Here is a 17,344-nt window from a genome sequence, read left to right as displayed (position 1 = left end):
TTCCTTCCTCCACCATCTCTCTATTCCCCCCTTTTCTCCCTCTGTGTCTCACTCTCCCCCCTCTGTCTCTTTCCCCCATCCTTTCCCTGTGCCCCTCGGTTTTATTTCCTCCCTCCCCTTGTGACTCTTTACCTGAGAGGAGTGAGTGGGGCCGGCCGCATTCCACGCTGGAGCCGCCGGACCGGGTGGCAGCCTCGCCGGTCCGGCGGCACTCCTGTCACTGTCACTAATGCTGACTCGCTGGGGGCTGAAGGAGGAGGGAGGAGAATGTCTCTCTACCATGCTCCCTCGCGGTTTCTGTGCTTGGAATTGTGGGAACCACGAGGGAGCATGGTTGAAAGACATGCTCCTTCCTCCTCCTTCAGTCTCCAGCATTAGTGACAGGAGTGCCGCCGGACCGGTGAGGCTGCCAGCTCCAGCGTGGAATGCGGCTGGCCCCCTCAGAGTGTGTGCCACCGGACCGGCCACCCGGTGGCACATACATGCTCAGCGCAGCCCCCAGGTGCCGCGGCCCACCGGGAAATTTCCTGGTATCCCGGTGGGCCAGTCCAGCCCTGGCTACCACTTCAGGGTTCGTTACAACTGGTGGCAAACGGCGGGATTCGTATCCCGAATGGACATCCCGAACTGGAGGAAACTGAATGGCTCAGCAGTATGAGTTACTGAAGAGGACAACATTAAAAAAACCTGCTGGAAGCTTGGGGCATAGCAGCAAGCAACAAGAAAAAAGCCACGCTAATTGCAGAGCTAGTGCAGAATGACAGAGCCAGCATCATGGAAGGAGAGCATCCAGAGGAAAACTAATTCCAGAAGGAGGTGAGATGGATGATCAGTCTACTGGGGCGCAATCCATCACAAGAGGCAGTGGTACACATCGTCACACATGCCAAGGATTCACAGCTAACCTCCCCAGGATATACAAATGGCCGTCCAAAGAAAATCAACTATGCACCCTTTAAAGCTTTTGTTGATGGGGAAACAGACATTGACAATTACCTGCAGGATTTTGAACGGCAGTGTACATTGGAAGGACTAGAAGCAAATAACTGGGCTGCGGTTCTCAGCAGCAAGCTCTCAGTGTGGGCAGCGGAAGTCTACCGGGCCGTACCGGATGAGGGCATTCAAAACTATGACAAGATCAAAGAGATGGCCAGATTTGCGGTCACACCTGAGGCGTGCCGGAGAAAATTTTGAGCACTCAAAAAAGGAGGCAGAGATTCCTTCACAGAGTGGGCATTCCGGATACGCCGGGCGGCCCAAAGCTGGACGCAGGTGTGCCAGGCCACTACATTGGAGGATGCCATCCAAATTATATCCATAGAACCAGTGGCCTACACACAAACCATGGGGCCCCGGTACGAAAATGATCCGTGGGCCACACACACACACACACAGACACAGACACAGACAGGCACACATATATACATACAGACCGACACACACATACAGACCGACACACACATACAGACCGACACACAAGACGCATCAATACATACATACAAACAGACAAGCACACACACATACAGGCAGATACATACACAGACAGGCACACACACGACACACATACATACAAAGACACATACATAAAAAAACAGACAGGCACACAGGCAGACACAGACACACAAGACGCACATACATACACAAACAGACAAGCACACACACATACATACACAAACAGGCACACACATTCAAAGACATACATACAAACAGGCAGACACACACTAACACAAATACATACAGACACACACACACACAAAAATGTTTAAGTCACCCTCCTGTTTCCTACCTTTAAGGTGCAGTAGGGTGACTTTCCCTGGGGTCCAGTGTGGGCTCAGCCTGATGGGAGTCAGAGTTCCCACTCTGACTCCCTCCTCCTTCCTCCCGCGCGGGCTCTCTGTATGCTGGGAGGAGTGACGTGCAGTCACTTCCTCCCAGCATGTGATCTCATCACAGGGGGCCCGGTCACGCTGTTAAAGCGCCCAGCGCTGACCGGGCCCCCTGACAATCCATATCCTATCCCTGACAGCATGGGCCACTCGAGTTTGGGTTTGCCGCGTGGGCCGGGCCACAGAAGATCATGGCGGCGGATACCCGGTCACAGGGGTCCACAGGGCGGCCGGGCCCCCTGGAGTGGTGGGCCCAGTCGCAGCTGCGACCCCAGTATGTGCGCCACTGCTTAGAACTATTTTATGACCATACCCCCACAGACGTCAGGCATTGGGTGAGAGACCGAAAACCTAAGACTGGAGGAGGCTGCCAAGTTGGCGGATGAGCACCAGGATGGCTGGCATCTGGATCCCAACGGGGGACGACTGCCTCCCCCCCATCTACTAGACCTACTCCTTACACGCCGGCACCAACCACCCAAAACCATGGCCCGGTGTCTTGTTACCTCTGCAAGCAGCCAGGGCATATAAAACAACACTGCCCCAACCGGTCCAGGGGAAATTGGGCACCGGGCAGCATCACAGCCTAGCCGAGCCTAAGCTCCCCATGGCCCGAGTCCACCTTGATTGGGGCTCAGGAATCAAGGTGGCCTTATGAAAGACCTCCCGGCAGATGTGTTGCTAGGGAACGATGTGGGTTGCATGACATCTCAGCACGACACCTGAATCCTACCTGGGCTCAAGCATGCAGAGGTGAACCAGTGCACTGGTGAACCAGTGCACTCGCTTCCTCTCCTCCTGACCCCCTCCCCATTCTGGGATACTCCTTCAGGCTTTGAGCAGGAGCAAAGGACCAACCCCACATTAGCAGGATATAAGAAGGAGGCCAAGAGGCCCCAGGAGGATAGGAGTCAGGAACAATTTGAGTGGGACAAAGGCCTGTTATATCAAGTAACCGGGGGAGTGGGGCCACCCAAGTCACGAAAAGGCAGCTGGTAGTACCCAGGAGATTTAGGGCTGAGTTGCTCAAATTGAGCCACGATATCCCCCCTAGACGGTCATTTAGGGGTCACCAAATCCAGGGACAGGTTGACCCAAACCTTTTTCTGGCCAGGCATGAGGAGGGTATTTACTGTTTGTACTGGGAGTGTCACTGTTCTGCTCTGTATTTTTATTGGTTATACTCATTTGTGTCCCTGTGTTCCACAAGGTCCAAGGGGGTGTTCCCCTGGCCTGAAAACTTGCATAAAAGCCAGTGTGGCACAATAAAATTTCATTCCTGTTACACCCTTCATCATGTTTCGGGTGATGTTTGGGTACCTGATTACTGCTTTGGAAGAATTCAGCTTGAGCACTTCATCTACTCTGGATTAATAGACGAACGGCGAGCTATACTCACTCTTGCTCTCTGCCGTTCGGTTAAAAACTGACGAACCCCTAGCTACCACTTCAGGGTTTGTTACACAATTAAACACCAATTTGTTGGAGGCAACAAGGTCAGTGGTAAATATATCCATATATGGTGGAGTTGTTGTGAGATTGTTAGTATTTGGGAAAATATTTTCTCTTTTTCATAAAAATATACACAAATGTGGATTTGATTTATGCTCCAGAAACTGCTCTTTTACATTTAAATTGGCCAAACCTGGATAGCAAACAGCTTTTTAATTATACATATGCTCTTAGCAGTCAAAATAATATAATTGCACTCAATTGGGGAAAAAAACAAAGCACTTTATGACAGGATGTTTTGAATCAACTAATGTTCCAAATAAAAATGGAGAAGAATATTAGTAGGTCAAAAGGTTACTTGTCTAAGTCTTTAGGGGGTGATTTAAGGGTCACCCCCTACTTTAGGCTCCCTTATACACACCAAAGCTCCCTAGTGGGGCACCACTTTCTACTTGTCTAAGTCTTTCCTAATATGGGTCCACTGTTTACAAAAATTGAAAGTTTAGAGTAGTTCAGACTATACATGTGCCTTCTAGTAACTGAATTTGTCTTTATGTCTTAAGAATTAGAACAAAGCTTTTTTTATGTTACACTGTCTCAATGTATATGTTTATTGTTGTCCAGAGATGGATGTAAATCCTTGCAAACTCTCGGGGAAGAGAATGAGCACTTGCAAGATTTAAGTTATAACGTTTTTATTTGTTTTATGTCAAAATTAATTGAAAAATCAACAAAATATTTGAGAAAAAAAGCTTTAGATGGTCTACAGGGTCCTTTATCTTGCAAGATTTCACACTGAGTCTAAAATCTTAGCATAAAAGCACAACTTCTATAGCAAACATAATATGGTCCATATTCCATTCACTCATCTCCCCGCCTTGACTGTAGGAATGATATATCTCATTGCAACTTCCAGTGCTGGTTGGAAGCAAATTCACAGTCATTAAATTAGTGGACTTCTGGCATAGAAATGTGTTCCTTTACAGGTTATTAATCATTCCTAGAGTATAAATGTGTGATTGAGACTTTGTGGACTAAATTTGTATTCTGCAAAATTCATGATAGCAAAAATATTTATACGTGATTATGGTAGTGAAGCAAAAAAGGGGATAGTGCCTTTAAAATCTGTCTTACAGCCACTAGAGGTGTGTTCTCGGATAAATGTTTTAATGCATTGAGGTTTTATGCCGGGTCTACGAACAAAATCCTTAAAAGGTCAATAAAAACACCCAGATCACTTCATCACAGTGAACTGGTCTGGATGCAGTACCCTGCAACTGAAACCTTGCCTTTTTGAAATATCTGAAATGTTTTATTGTAAGTTTAACACATCTCTAGTGGCTGTGAATCTCGGATAGAGATACAATTACTCTCACTGAGAGCATTTGATTGGAGAAGAGTTTTGCCCGGCATGCGCACTAGTCACCCAATGCTTCCATGTAGGGAATCTTTGGATTGGCTGAGATCATCAAGCTTGAATTTAGGAGTGGACTCTAAAAAAAAAAAAGTGTGACACTTATAAAATAATGAGACCCTGATACATGACCCAGTATATTGAATTCAATTATAGAAAACTTTTTTTTTTTTTTTTTAAATGTTGAAATGTACCATCTATAGCCCTTTGTTTCTGTGACTTTTGTTAATTGGGTTTGTAAAAACAAACTAACAAAAAAAAAAAGTTAAAAAAAAAGCAAGCGGGTGTCATTTTATATACACTAATTTTAGAAAAACATAAAAAAAAATTTCTCCCAGTTCACAGATCTCCGAGGAATATATATTGTAAGCTTGTAAAGAGAGAGATTGAAATACTTTTTTAAGGACAGAACCTTTAAAGGTTTTCATCTACCTTTGACTCCAACTCCCTCATCATATAACTGGCACCCGGCCTCACACACTTCACGTTCTTTGAACAGTTAGCAAGTAGGCTATAGCTGTCCTATGTTTATTTATTTTTTTATTCTTTATTTTTGAGTGCAGAGTTAAGTACAGGCGTAAACAGTGACATGTTCAGAATTACATAGCATTTTAAACATTTGGTACATGTAGTCAAGAAGTACTGCACTTTTTTTTTTTTTTTTTTTAGAACAAGATAGGAACATTAGTTAGGCAGACTATGGCAAGAAATTGATGTACATCGTTTAAACAGTTGAGTGTCATTCTATGCTGGTTTATCCAGGTTCTAGACGATTTAGCTGCACTAAGCTGCAAGGAACGGTCTATTACAAAAAATCATGCTGTGGCTAAATAACTGGCTTCAACAATGACACTTAAATGGTTACACATGCTCATAACAAAAGGATTGAATACTAAAAATGATTCACCAGCTTATTGGGTGTTTTAGATCTGGAGTGCCAGGTGATTGTAAGTCACAGCATAGTGAACCAACTAATAAAAATATACATGACATTGAGTCTCATCTGAGAGGGTCAGTTGCTTTGTAAGAGGGCGTTTTGTTTTCTTAGGAGTAGAGTGGTGAAATGGAGGCAGCATAGCTGTCCTGATTGACCAGTTCACAGTCAGCCGACCCCTGTAGTTGGAAAGTGTGTGGGTACAGCTATTTGGTGGAGGCTGCATGGGAGCAGGGTTGTTGGATAGTCCTTGCAAATATTTGATAAGGCTCTGTATGGCAGGGCTCTCCTCTGTCTCTGCTGGGCCTGCACCACTAGTCCGCGGGCTTTGGTGCCTGGCAACAACATTTGTATTTTACATATGATATTTCAAATTTTATTATTTTCTAGTAAATTGTATACATAATTTTAGAATATTCATTTTAGAATAAATATATTTTTATACTTAACCTTCTTTGCTGCATCCTGTTGAAGTGATTCCAGAAAGGGGTAGTGTCACCCCACAAATTGACACTAGGCCAATATACTTAGAGCCGGTTATCAAAGGCTCTAAAAAAGGTGAGCAATACTATATTTCATTTACATTGGTATTTATAGTATTTGAAAATACTACGCTCAGATTAGATTACCTGTGTCTTTTTTCTATCTAAACTTGGAGGAGAACATGTATACGTATATCGTGAGAGGGGGGTCGTGTGGTCTACCCTAAAAGACACAGATGCCAGGAAGTTTAGAGCCTTATATCTGTAAAAGGCTCTAAAAAATGTGAGTGAATTTGACTCTATCTTCAGAATTCACTAAAAAAAAAATTTTTGATTCACCTTAATATACTGCACAATTATTTGTCTACTTTCCCTTTTTTTTCATGTATACAAGTGTGTAAAAGAGGGTAAGTGCAATCAAGAGCACTATTCACTGTTGTATTATTCTATCACACCCAGCGCTACACTCAAGAAAACTTAAGTTTTCATTGTTGATTTTTTGTAATCAGTACAGGCATACCCCACTTTTAAAAACAAAGAACGTTACCTGCGCTGTGGCCTAAATCCCCATGTACATTTAAACAAAATGGAGGCTCTTTAGGTGTTATTCCAATGGCCATTTGAATATATAAGCTCACCTGCCACGTCAAGGCAAGCCTCAATAGGTGAGTTCCTACACTAGCCATTAGATATGCTGATATCAGCCAAGAATCTCCAGTAAGACAGGAAGGGGTATTTTATAAACCCTTTCACATTTAACCCTTTATAGGGCTTCTACACATACAATAAACTTTGCTGGTATCAGACAAAGCATAAACATCTCTAATGAGACATGAAGGGGTGTTTTATAAACCCCTACATACTTAACCCTGAATAGGGCTATAACACATACAAATCACCTTGCTGGTATCAGCAAAAAGGCAAATTTCTCTGATGAGACAGGAAGGGGTGCTGCCCCTACATACTTATAAACTCTTAATAAGACAAACATGGGGAGGCTGGCAGCAATGTAACATAGCTGTGTGATACAACATCATATACAAACACAAAGATAAAGCACCGCGCTTACAGCAGCAGTAGCTTAGTATCCAACAGCTTAAAATACATAGTTAAAACAAAGAGAATGTGGCAGGTGAGTTTATATATTCAAATAGTCATTCGAATAAAACTAAAGAGCCTCTATTTTGTTTAAAATGTACATGGGGATTTAGGCCAGAGCGCAGGTAACGTTCTTTGTTTTTACTATGTATTTTAAGCTATTGGATACTAAGCTACTGCTGCTCTAAGCGCGGTGCTTTATCTTTGTGTTTGTATACCCCACTTTAAACCCCTTAAGGACTGGACTTTTTTTGCGATGTTGTACATTTGCGACCAGGCATCTTTTTACACTTTTGTGGTGTTTGTGTTTAGCTGTAATTTTCCGCTCTCATTTACTGTTCCTATACAAATTATATATTGTTTTTTTCAGGACAAAAGGGGCTTTCTTTACATACCATTATTTATATAATCTCATGTAATTTAATTTTTAAAAAATGAAAAAATATGATGAAAAATTGAAAAAAATACATGTTTTTTGACTTTTATGTGAAAAATCTTTTATTCATCTACAAAAGCGAATGAAAAAACTGCTAAATAGATTCAAAATTTTGTCCTGAGTTTAAAAATACCCAGTGTTTACATGCTTTTTGCTATTTTTTTGCATGTTATAGGGCAGGGGTAGGCAACCTTTTAGCAGCACTGTGCCGATATAGGATTGTGATGTTCCACAGCGTGCCGATCCTATTTTTTTAAATTGTGTGTATGCTGCAGTATTCTGCTTGTGTTATTTTTACTGTTATTGCTTTGTATCATTGTATTTGTGCGTATATGAGCTTTTATAATGTATATGTTCATTATTACCGTATATACTCGAGTATAAGCCAACCCGAATATAAGCCGAGGCCCCTAATTTTACCCCCAAAAACTGGGAAAACGTATTGACTCAAGTATAAGACTAGGGTGGGAAATGCAGCAGCTACTGGTAAATTTCTAAATAAAATTAGATCCTAAAAAAATTATATTAATTGAATATTTATTTCCAGTGTGTGTATATAATGAATGCAGTGTGTGTGTATGAGTGCAGTGTGTGTGTATGAGTGCAGTGTGTGTGTATGAGTGCAGTGTGTGTGTATGAGTGCAGTGTGTATGAATGCAGTGTGTGTGTGTGTATGAGTGCAGTGTGTAAGAGTGCAGTGTGTATGAATGCAGTGTGTGTGTGTATGAGTGCAGTGTGTGTATGAGTGCAGTGTGTGTATGAGTGCAGTGTGTGCATGAATGCAGTGTGTGTGTGTATGAGTGCAGTGTGTGTGTGTATGTGTGTGTGTGTGTGTGTGTGTGTGTATGTGTGTGTTGCAGAGCCTGGGGGGGGGATTTTATTATTTTTTTTACATTATTTTAATATTTTTTTTTCATAATTTTTTTTATTTACTTATTATTTTTTATAATTATTTTCATATTTTGTTATTATTATTTATTATTTGTAATGTTATTTTTTTTTTAATTATTATTTAATTATTAATTTATTTTTGTTTCGTCCCCCCTCCCTGCTTGCTAGCTGGCCAGGGAGGGGGGCTCCTTCCCTGGTGGTCCAGTGGGGTTGGCAGTTCAGTGGGGGGGCTGTGGGGGCTGCAGAGATGTTACTTACCTTTCCTGCAGCTCCTGTCAGCTCTCTCTCCTCCTCCGCGCCGTCCGGTCAGCTCCCTCTGTCAGCTCACACTGTAAGTCTCGTGAGAGCCGCGGCTCTCGCGAGACTTACACTGGGAGCTGACCGAGGTGCTGAACGGACGGCGCGGAGGAGAGAGCTGACAGGAGCTGCAGGAAAGGTAAGTAACATCTCTGCAGCCCCCAGTCTGTATTATGGCAATGAAAATTGCCATAATACAGACTATTGACTCGAGTATAAGCCGAGTTGGGGTTTTTCAGCACAAAAAATGTGCTGAAAAACTCGGCTTATACTCGAGTATATACGGAAGTTTATGGTATCGTGTATGATACATATGAATGTGGGTTGTGTATGAGGGCTGCTTGTGGAATTGTGTGTGGATGGATGTCTCATTGTGTGTTTGGTAGTGTGTGGGGGCTGTTTGGGGTATTGCACATGAGAGGCTGCATGTGGGGTTGTGTGATTGTTAGTGGTGTTGCGTTTGTGGGGATTGTGTGGTGTGTGTGTGGGGGGGGCTGTTCATATTATTTGTATGAGGGGAGGCTTATTCTGCAGGTCTGTGTATATCTAGCAGTGTGGGTGGGTTCCAGTGGGGACCAGACTGGCCAGCTACAGGTCAATGACAGGAGCTGCGATAGCTGTCGAGGGCTGCTCTACTACAGTGTGGATTCCCATTCACAAGTGCTGGGAGGAAGTGATCAGAGATCACTTCCTCTATGTGCTGCAATGCATAAATTGAGGATTGTCCTTCACCACCTCTTCATATTAGCAGATATCTGAAGTTTTACTGGGACTCCTGATAGGCCAGAGTGCGTTTGGCTCTAGCAGCCTTGAGTGCCGTGCAAAGACACCTCGAGTGCCGTGCATGGCACTAGTGCCGTAGGTTGCCTACCCCTGTTATAGGGCTATAAGTACAAGTAGGATATTGCGGTTTCAAAACATATATTTTTTAAATGTATCAATAGTGACATTGTAACACTATTATCTGTCATAAATCGCTGAATAACACCCCACATGTACATATTTTTTTTAAAGTAGACAACCCAGGGTATTCAACATGGGGTATGTCCAGACTTTTTTAGTAGCCACTTAGTCGCAAACACTGGCCAAAGTTAGCGTTCATATTTGTTTGTGTGTGAAAAAAGTAAAAAACTAAATTGAACGCTAATTTTGGCCAGTGTTTGTGACCAAGTGGTTACTAAAAAAGACTGGACATACCCCATTTGCAATACCTTGGGTTGTCTTCTTTCGCAAATGGTATGCCATCATGGGGGTAATTCTCATTCCTGGGCTACCATACGCTCTCAAAGGCAACGTAACCAACCTGGCCATTTTCAATGTAAAAATATTTGACCCATATATTTGACCCTGTAACTTTCAAAAACGCTATAAAACCTGTACATGGGGGGTACTGTTATACTCAGGAGACTTTGCTGAACACAAATATTAGTGTTTCAAAACTGGAAAATGTATCACAACAATTATATCATCAGTAAACGTGCTGTTTATGTGTGAAAAATGCAAAAAAAGTCACTTTCACTGACAATATCATCGCTGTGATATGTTTTACTGTTTTGAATCACTAATATTTGTGTTCAGCAAAGTCTCCCGAGTAAAACAGTACCCCCCATGTACAGGTTTTAGGGTGTCGTAGAACGTTACAGGGTAAAATACAGTGCTAGCAAATTAAATTCTCTGTACTCTCGGCCTGGGTTGGTAGGCAGGTCCCTCAAATTGCAATCATTAAAATTACTTAATTAGGTAAAAATATTACATAAATATGCACGTAGAATTTTAATATATATACTTGACGTCTACGTGTATATTTATGAAATTATTAATGTAATTTTGTATGTGGACATATGTATATTTCGTATTATTTTTATTTATTTATTTATACATAGATATATATATCATTACATTCTAAGTGTATTTTGATATAAATATATATATATCAATATCAAAATACTGTTAGAATAAAATTGAATATATATATAATTTTTTTTTAATTATTAAAAAATTTTATTTTTTGTTATTTATTTTTATTAACATATTATTTGTATTTTATAATAATATATATATACCATATATATAGTTATTATATATATTGTATATATTCGTGTGTAATTTAAATATAAGTGTATTTTTATATTAATATACGTATATATAAATATAAAAATACACTTAGTGTGACATTATATATATGATATATATACATATATTATATATAGGTATATATAGATATAATACATGTATATATATATCATATATATATATATACACATATTATAATTTTTTTTACACTGATTTTTTTGTTTTACACTTTATTTTATGATTTTACATATGCAGGGAGACTGCCTGTCAGCACAGACAGTCCCCCTGCAGGCAGATACAAAGACCCCTATTGCGGTCATGTGATCGAGTGATCACATGGCCGTGGGGTCCTGATCTGCCGAGGGGGGACTGCCCGGGCAGACAGGCAGTCCCCCTGGACCGGGAGGAGAGCTGATCGCCGCCGTGGGACCGACGGCGATCAGGTAAGTTGCCCAAAACCGTTATGACGGTTCAGGACCGTCAGCGGTCCAAACGCACGTTTTACCGCTGACGGTCGTGAACCGTCAGCGGTCCTTAAGGGGTTAAGGACTGAGCCAAATGTACACATTGTGAACAAAACAAAACGTAAACAAAACCTGGCATTTGTGCTATATGTCTGTCCAACCGTAATTCACCTCTTTCATATTAAATGCACCCCCCCTTATTATATATCATTTAATTCAAGGGAAACAGGGCTTACATTTAATATCAAATATTTAGCTATGAAACATAATTTAATATGAAAAAAATGAAAAAATAAAATTGTTATTTTTTTAGTTCTACATGACATTTTAACTGTCAATGTCATAATATGGTTTGCTTTAACTGCAATAAAATACACATATTTGTATTCAGCAAAGTCTCACGTGTAAAACAGTACCCGCTATGTACAGGTTTTATGGTGTTTTGGGAAGTCAAAGAGCACGTTACATTTGAAATTGAAATTCGCCAGATTGGTTACGTTGCCTTTGGGACTGTATAGTAGCCCAGGAATAAAATTTACACCCATAATGGCATATCATTTGCAATAGTAGACAACCCAAGGTATTGCAAATGGGGTATGACCAGTCTTTTTTAGTAGCCATTTGGTCACAAACACTGGCCAAAGTTAGCGTTAGTATTTGTTTGTGTGTGAAAAATGCAAAAAAACGCCAATTTTGGCCAGTGTTTGTGACCAAGTGGCTACTAAAAAAGACTGGACATATGCCATGTGGCGAAACCGACCTTGCCATGTGTCCTTGGAGGGGGCTGCTTGTCCGCCTCTTGCCTTTAGACTATGGCCCCTGTTCTTTTTCCCTGCAGAAAGGCTGGTTTGTGCCTTTCTGCGGACTGTTGAAGCCATGCTACCCCAGATCGCTATGCCATGGAGCCCAGCATTATACTTAAAGACTGTATGAAAGACTTTGGCTCCATGGCGATTGAACTGTATGTATGTGATCTGAGCGCCATCTGGTAATAATGTGCGCTCAGATCTAAGCTATCTGGGGATAGGTAGAATGTCTGTATTTTATGTAATAAATGTAACTGTATTTTATTGTATTTTTATGTATTTTATTGTCCTTTGTCTGCCATGTGGCTAATGGAGTTTTGCCTCTGTCCTTTGAGATAATTGGATTACTTCTCAATTATCTCCAGGATAGAAGACTATGTGGAACTGGTTTTGGGCAGAAAAGCCATGCTTCATTTGGTCACAAAGGACTTCGATCTATCTTTTGAACCAATGGACCAACTTGGATGATTTTGACATATGTTTGTATTTGGAGAATGCGGATTCGGAAAATGTAAGTTTTACATTACTGTGAGTTTTCGTGCTGAGGCGCAGGGGCTTACCTAAGAGTGGACCAAACTGGCCACCGCCGAGGAGGGTGTAGAAATCAGTTGTTAGCAGGGCCGGCCAATGCACAGGTACTGTGATGGGGCCAGGGCTGTCTTTAACACAGGACAAAAAAGGCAGGTGCCTCAAGTCCAGTTATTCCTGGGGGGGGGGGGGGGGGGGGGCGGCAAAAGCAGCTGCACCTTGAGTCTGCAATGTTTGTTTCTTCATGCGGCCTTTCAGCCGCCGGACATCACAGTGGGAGTGCAGGGACCAGTGTATGCATGTATGTCTCTGTGTGTATGTATGTGTATATGTCTCTGTGTGTATGTATGTGTATATGTCTCTGTGTGTATGTATGTGTATATGTCTCTATGTGTATGTATGTGTATATGTATGTGTATATGTATCTGTGTGTATGTATGTGTATATGTCTGTGTGTGTATCTGTGTGTATGTATGTGTATATGTATCTGTGTGTATGTATGTGTATATGTCTGTGTATGTATGTGTATATGTATCTATGTGTATGTATGTATTGTATGTATGTCTCTGTACGCATGTATGTCTGTGTGTATGTATGCCTTTACATCTTTGTATGTATGTTTCTGTATGATTGTATGTGTGCATGTCTCTGTATGTGTGCACAGTGGTGGATCCTGGTTTTGTGCTGCCCTAGACATGACAAAACACAGACACCCCCTCCTTCTAAATACACATATGCACTCACTGACAGACACATAGACACACACTCACTAACAGACACACTCACAGGATTAGAAAGCGAGTGGAGCAGATAGTGTGGTTACACCTAAGGTGTGACACCTTACCTACTTGGCTGAGACTGCAGTTTGCAGAGGGACTGAGGGACTGAGTGGACACTCTTGACAGTGCCATTACTACTGAGACAGTAAGTAACTTGAAGTGAAGCTTTTAGATCTATGTCCCCAGATTACATATTGTATGAGAATGAAACACGTAATTTTAGTTTGTTTTGTTCTAGGATTCACCAACTTTCATACAGGTCACAGGCAGCACAGATAACCAGCTACGCATCAGGTTATTGCTAAGAAACACAGTAACACCATACACAGCCAGCACAAAACCATCACACATTGACAGCAAAAAATGATCACACACATTCTCATCACACAGCAGTGCTAATACACAGTTTCCATCACATGTACACAGCCCAATATCATCACACACAAACTATTCCTATCACATGCAGTCCCCATTACACTCAGACAGCCAAATATATCACACACAAACTGTAACCATTTCAGACAGCCCAATATGCAGTCCCCATTGCATCCAGACACCCTAGTACATCACATGCAGTTCCCACTATACTCAGACAGCCTGAGTTCAACTGTCACAACTAGTGATGTCGCGAACACGAAATTTTTGGTTCGCGAACGGGAACTTCTGCAAACGTTCGCGAATCGGCGAACCGCCATTGACTTCAATGGGCAGGCGAATTTTAAAACCCACAGGGACTGTTTCTGGCCACAAAAGTGATGGAAAAGTTGTTTCAAGGGGACTAACACCTGGACTGTGGCATGCCGGAGGGGGATCCATGGCAAAACTCCCATGGAAAATTACACAGTTGATGCAGAGTCTGGTTTTAATCCATAAAGGGCAGAAATCACCTAACATTCCTAAATCACAATGGATATGGATTGACACCTTGACATATGGATTGACACCTGTCCTCAGAGACCCTGATACACACTGACACAGAGCAGAATAGGGACTATTCCCCCTACAATGGGTCACTTGGCAGATATGGATTGACACCTATCCTAAGGATCCCTGATACACACTGACAGAGCAGAATAGGGACTGTTCCCCCTACATAGGGTCACTTGGCAGATATGGATTGACACCTATCCTAAGGATCCCTGATACACACTGACACAGAGCAGAATAGAGACTGTTACCCCTACATAGGGTCACTTGGCAGATAAGGATTCACACCTATCCTCAGAGACCATGATACACACTGACACAGAGCAGAATAGAGACTGTTACCCCTACATAGGGTCACTTGGCAGATAAGGATTCACACCTATCCTCAGAGACCATGATACACACTGACACAGAGCAGAATAGAGACTGTTACCCCTACATAGGGTCACTTGGCAGATATGGATTCACACCTGTCCTCAGAGACCATGATACACACTGACACAGAGCAGAATAGAGACTGTTCCCCCTACATAGCAACACTTGGCAGATATGGTGTGGTCGTGGGAGGAGGAGGGCGACTTTCACCTCTTCCCCTGTTAGATTCCCGTTGTGCTGTGACATCACCCTTATACGCTATGTAAAGCATACTTTTTAATTTATTTTGCAAATGCTGCATCCTTTCCGACTTGTAATTCAGTAACATTTCCGCCACTGTCGGCTTATACCGGGGGTCTAGTAGCGTGGACACCCAGCACAGGTCATTCTCCTTCAGCCTTTTTATATGAGGGTCCCTCAGGCACGACAGCATGAAAGACCCCATTTGCACAAGGTTGGATGCCGAGCTACTCATTTCCCGTTCCTCCTCCTCACATATAGCAGAATAGGGACTGTTCCCCCTACATAGGGTCACTTGGCGGATATGGATTGACACCTGTCCTCAGAGACCATGATACACACTGACAGAGCAGAATAGAGACTGTTCCCCCTACAGATATGGATTGACACCTGTCCTCAGGGACCCTGATACACACTGACACAGAGCAGAATAGAGACTGTTACACCTACATAGGGTCACTTGGCAGATATGGATTCACACCTGTCCTCAGAGACCATGATACACACTGACACACGACAGAATAGGGATGTGGAATAGCACCTGAGAGGCTGGGGGGGTGGAGAGGCTGGGGGGGGGGTGCCGTTGATGTGGAGCAAGACGCAGCAGTAGAAGAGGACTCAGCCGAGGAGGATATGGAAGAGGATGGAATAAGAGGAGTAGAGGAGGTGGCAGCAACTCCTCTGCAGAGCCACGCATTCCATGCTTGGCAGCCGTCAGCAGGTTTACCCAATGCGCAGTGTAGGTGATATACCTGCCCTGACCATGCTTTGCAGACCAGGTATCAGTGGTCAGATGGAACCTTGCCCCAACACTGTGTGCCAGACATGACATTACTTCCTTTTGCACAATCGAGTACAGGTTGGGGATTGCCTCTTTTGAAAAGAAATTTTGGCCGGGTACCTTCCACTGCGGTGTCCCAATAGCAAAAAATTTTTTGAACGCCTCAGACTCCACCAGCTTGTAAGGTAAAAGCCGGCGGGCTAGGGGGGGCGTGTCCTAACTACTGAAGTGAGAAGTCGCCATGCGTACGCCAGGCATACCATACGCAACATGAAGGAGGCAGAGGGAGTCCTGGGGCAACTGGGTCTCCCCCTGGACTCGCTACTCACATTGAAGCCTCCAACAAACTCCACGCTCCCTCACTTATTGGGGCAACGCTGAGGCTCCAACATTTGTCCCTGGAAACCTAGCCGGGACATCATGCACAACTTGAATGGAAAACGGGACTAACAGGTCAACCCTGCTTACGGTGACTCTCAGGTCATTGATCGTATCAAGAGGAGGGGGAACAACTTCAAAAATAGATTCCTGTCAAATTCTTAAAAAAAACGTGCAAACATGAATCCTGAAAGTACAGAAAGTACAGTGCTTAATCGTATTGGTGTACTCATTTCCAGTATATCTAAAAATGTTTTAGATATTTTCTGATTTTAATTGCCATGTGTACCTTTCGTATGCCCATGTGAAACGTTTTACCATTTAGGGCCCGAGTGGGGTCATTTAAACAGATCATACCTCGAGTGCAGAGTGCGTTTAATCCGACTCGTTAATGTTAGTTATTCACTAAGCTTAGTGAAAACATAGTTGGCTTAAAGATGTTTTTGATTCAAGTTATTGTGCCCCACAGTTCAAATTAACATTCAAATTACAATTCATGACAGATCACACAAGTGAATAGCCCTGCCAATCTCGTCTCAGAATTTTTTTGTTATCCAAGAAGAAATAAAAATGCATATCAAGAAAAATGCTGGTGGGATAATAGTTCGGACAAGCCAACTGTCAGACGCTGGGCAAGGGGGTGACTTTTCTTACGCTCAAACATGTCCTTGACAGACACCTGACTGTGGGCAGATGAGCGGGAACTGCTCAAGGTGAGAGACGGAGTGGCGGATGGTTGAGAGGGGGCAAGGAGGACAGCAGTGGTTGACGTGGCTGCAGATGCTGGACCATGAGGAGGATGGCGGCTTTGAGTTTGTGTGCTGCTTGTACTCATGTGTTGATCCCATAGGCGTTTGTGATGTGCGATCATGTGCCTACGCAAAGCAGTTGTACCTAGGTGGGTGTTGGACTTCCCACGACTCAGTTTCTTTTGGCACAGGTTGCAAATGGCATCGCTGTTGTCACAGGCAGACACACAAAAAAAATGCCACACTGCTGAGCTCTGCAATGACGGCATTCTGGTGGTGGACACAGCATGCGTTGATTGGCGTGCTGTCGGGCTGACCCCAGGTGCCGATGCATGCTGTCTGACTATGCCACTA

This window comes from Pelobates fuscus, chromosome 9 (genome assembly GCF_036172605.1).
Source record: "Pelobates fuscus isolate aPelFus1 chromosome 9, aPelFus1.pri, whole genome shotgun sequence".
In the NCBI taxonomy this organism is placed as follows: Eukaryota; Metazoa; Chordata; class Amphibia; order Anura; family Pelobatidae; genus Pelobates; species Pelobates fuscus.
This window is presented reverse-complemented; position numbering follows the sequence as displayed.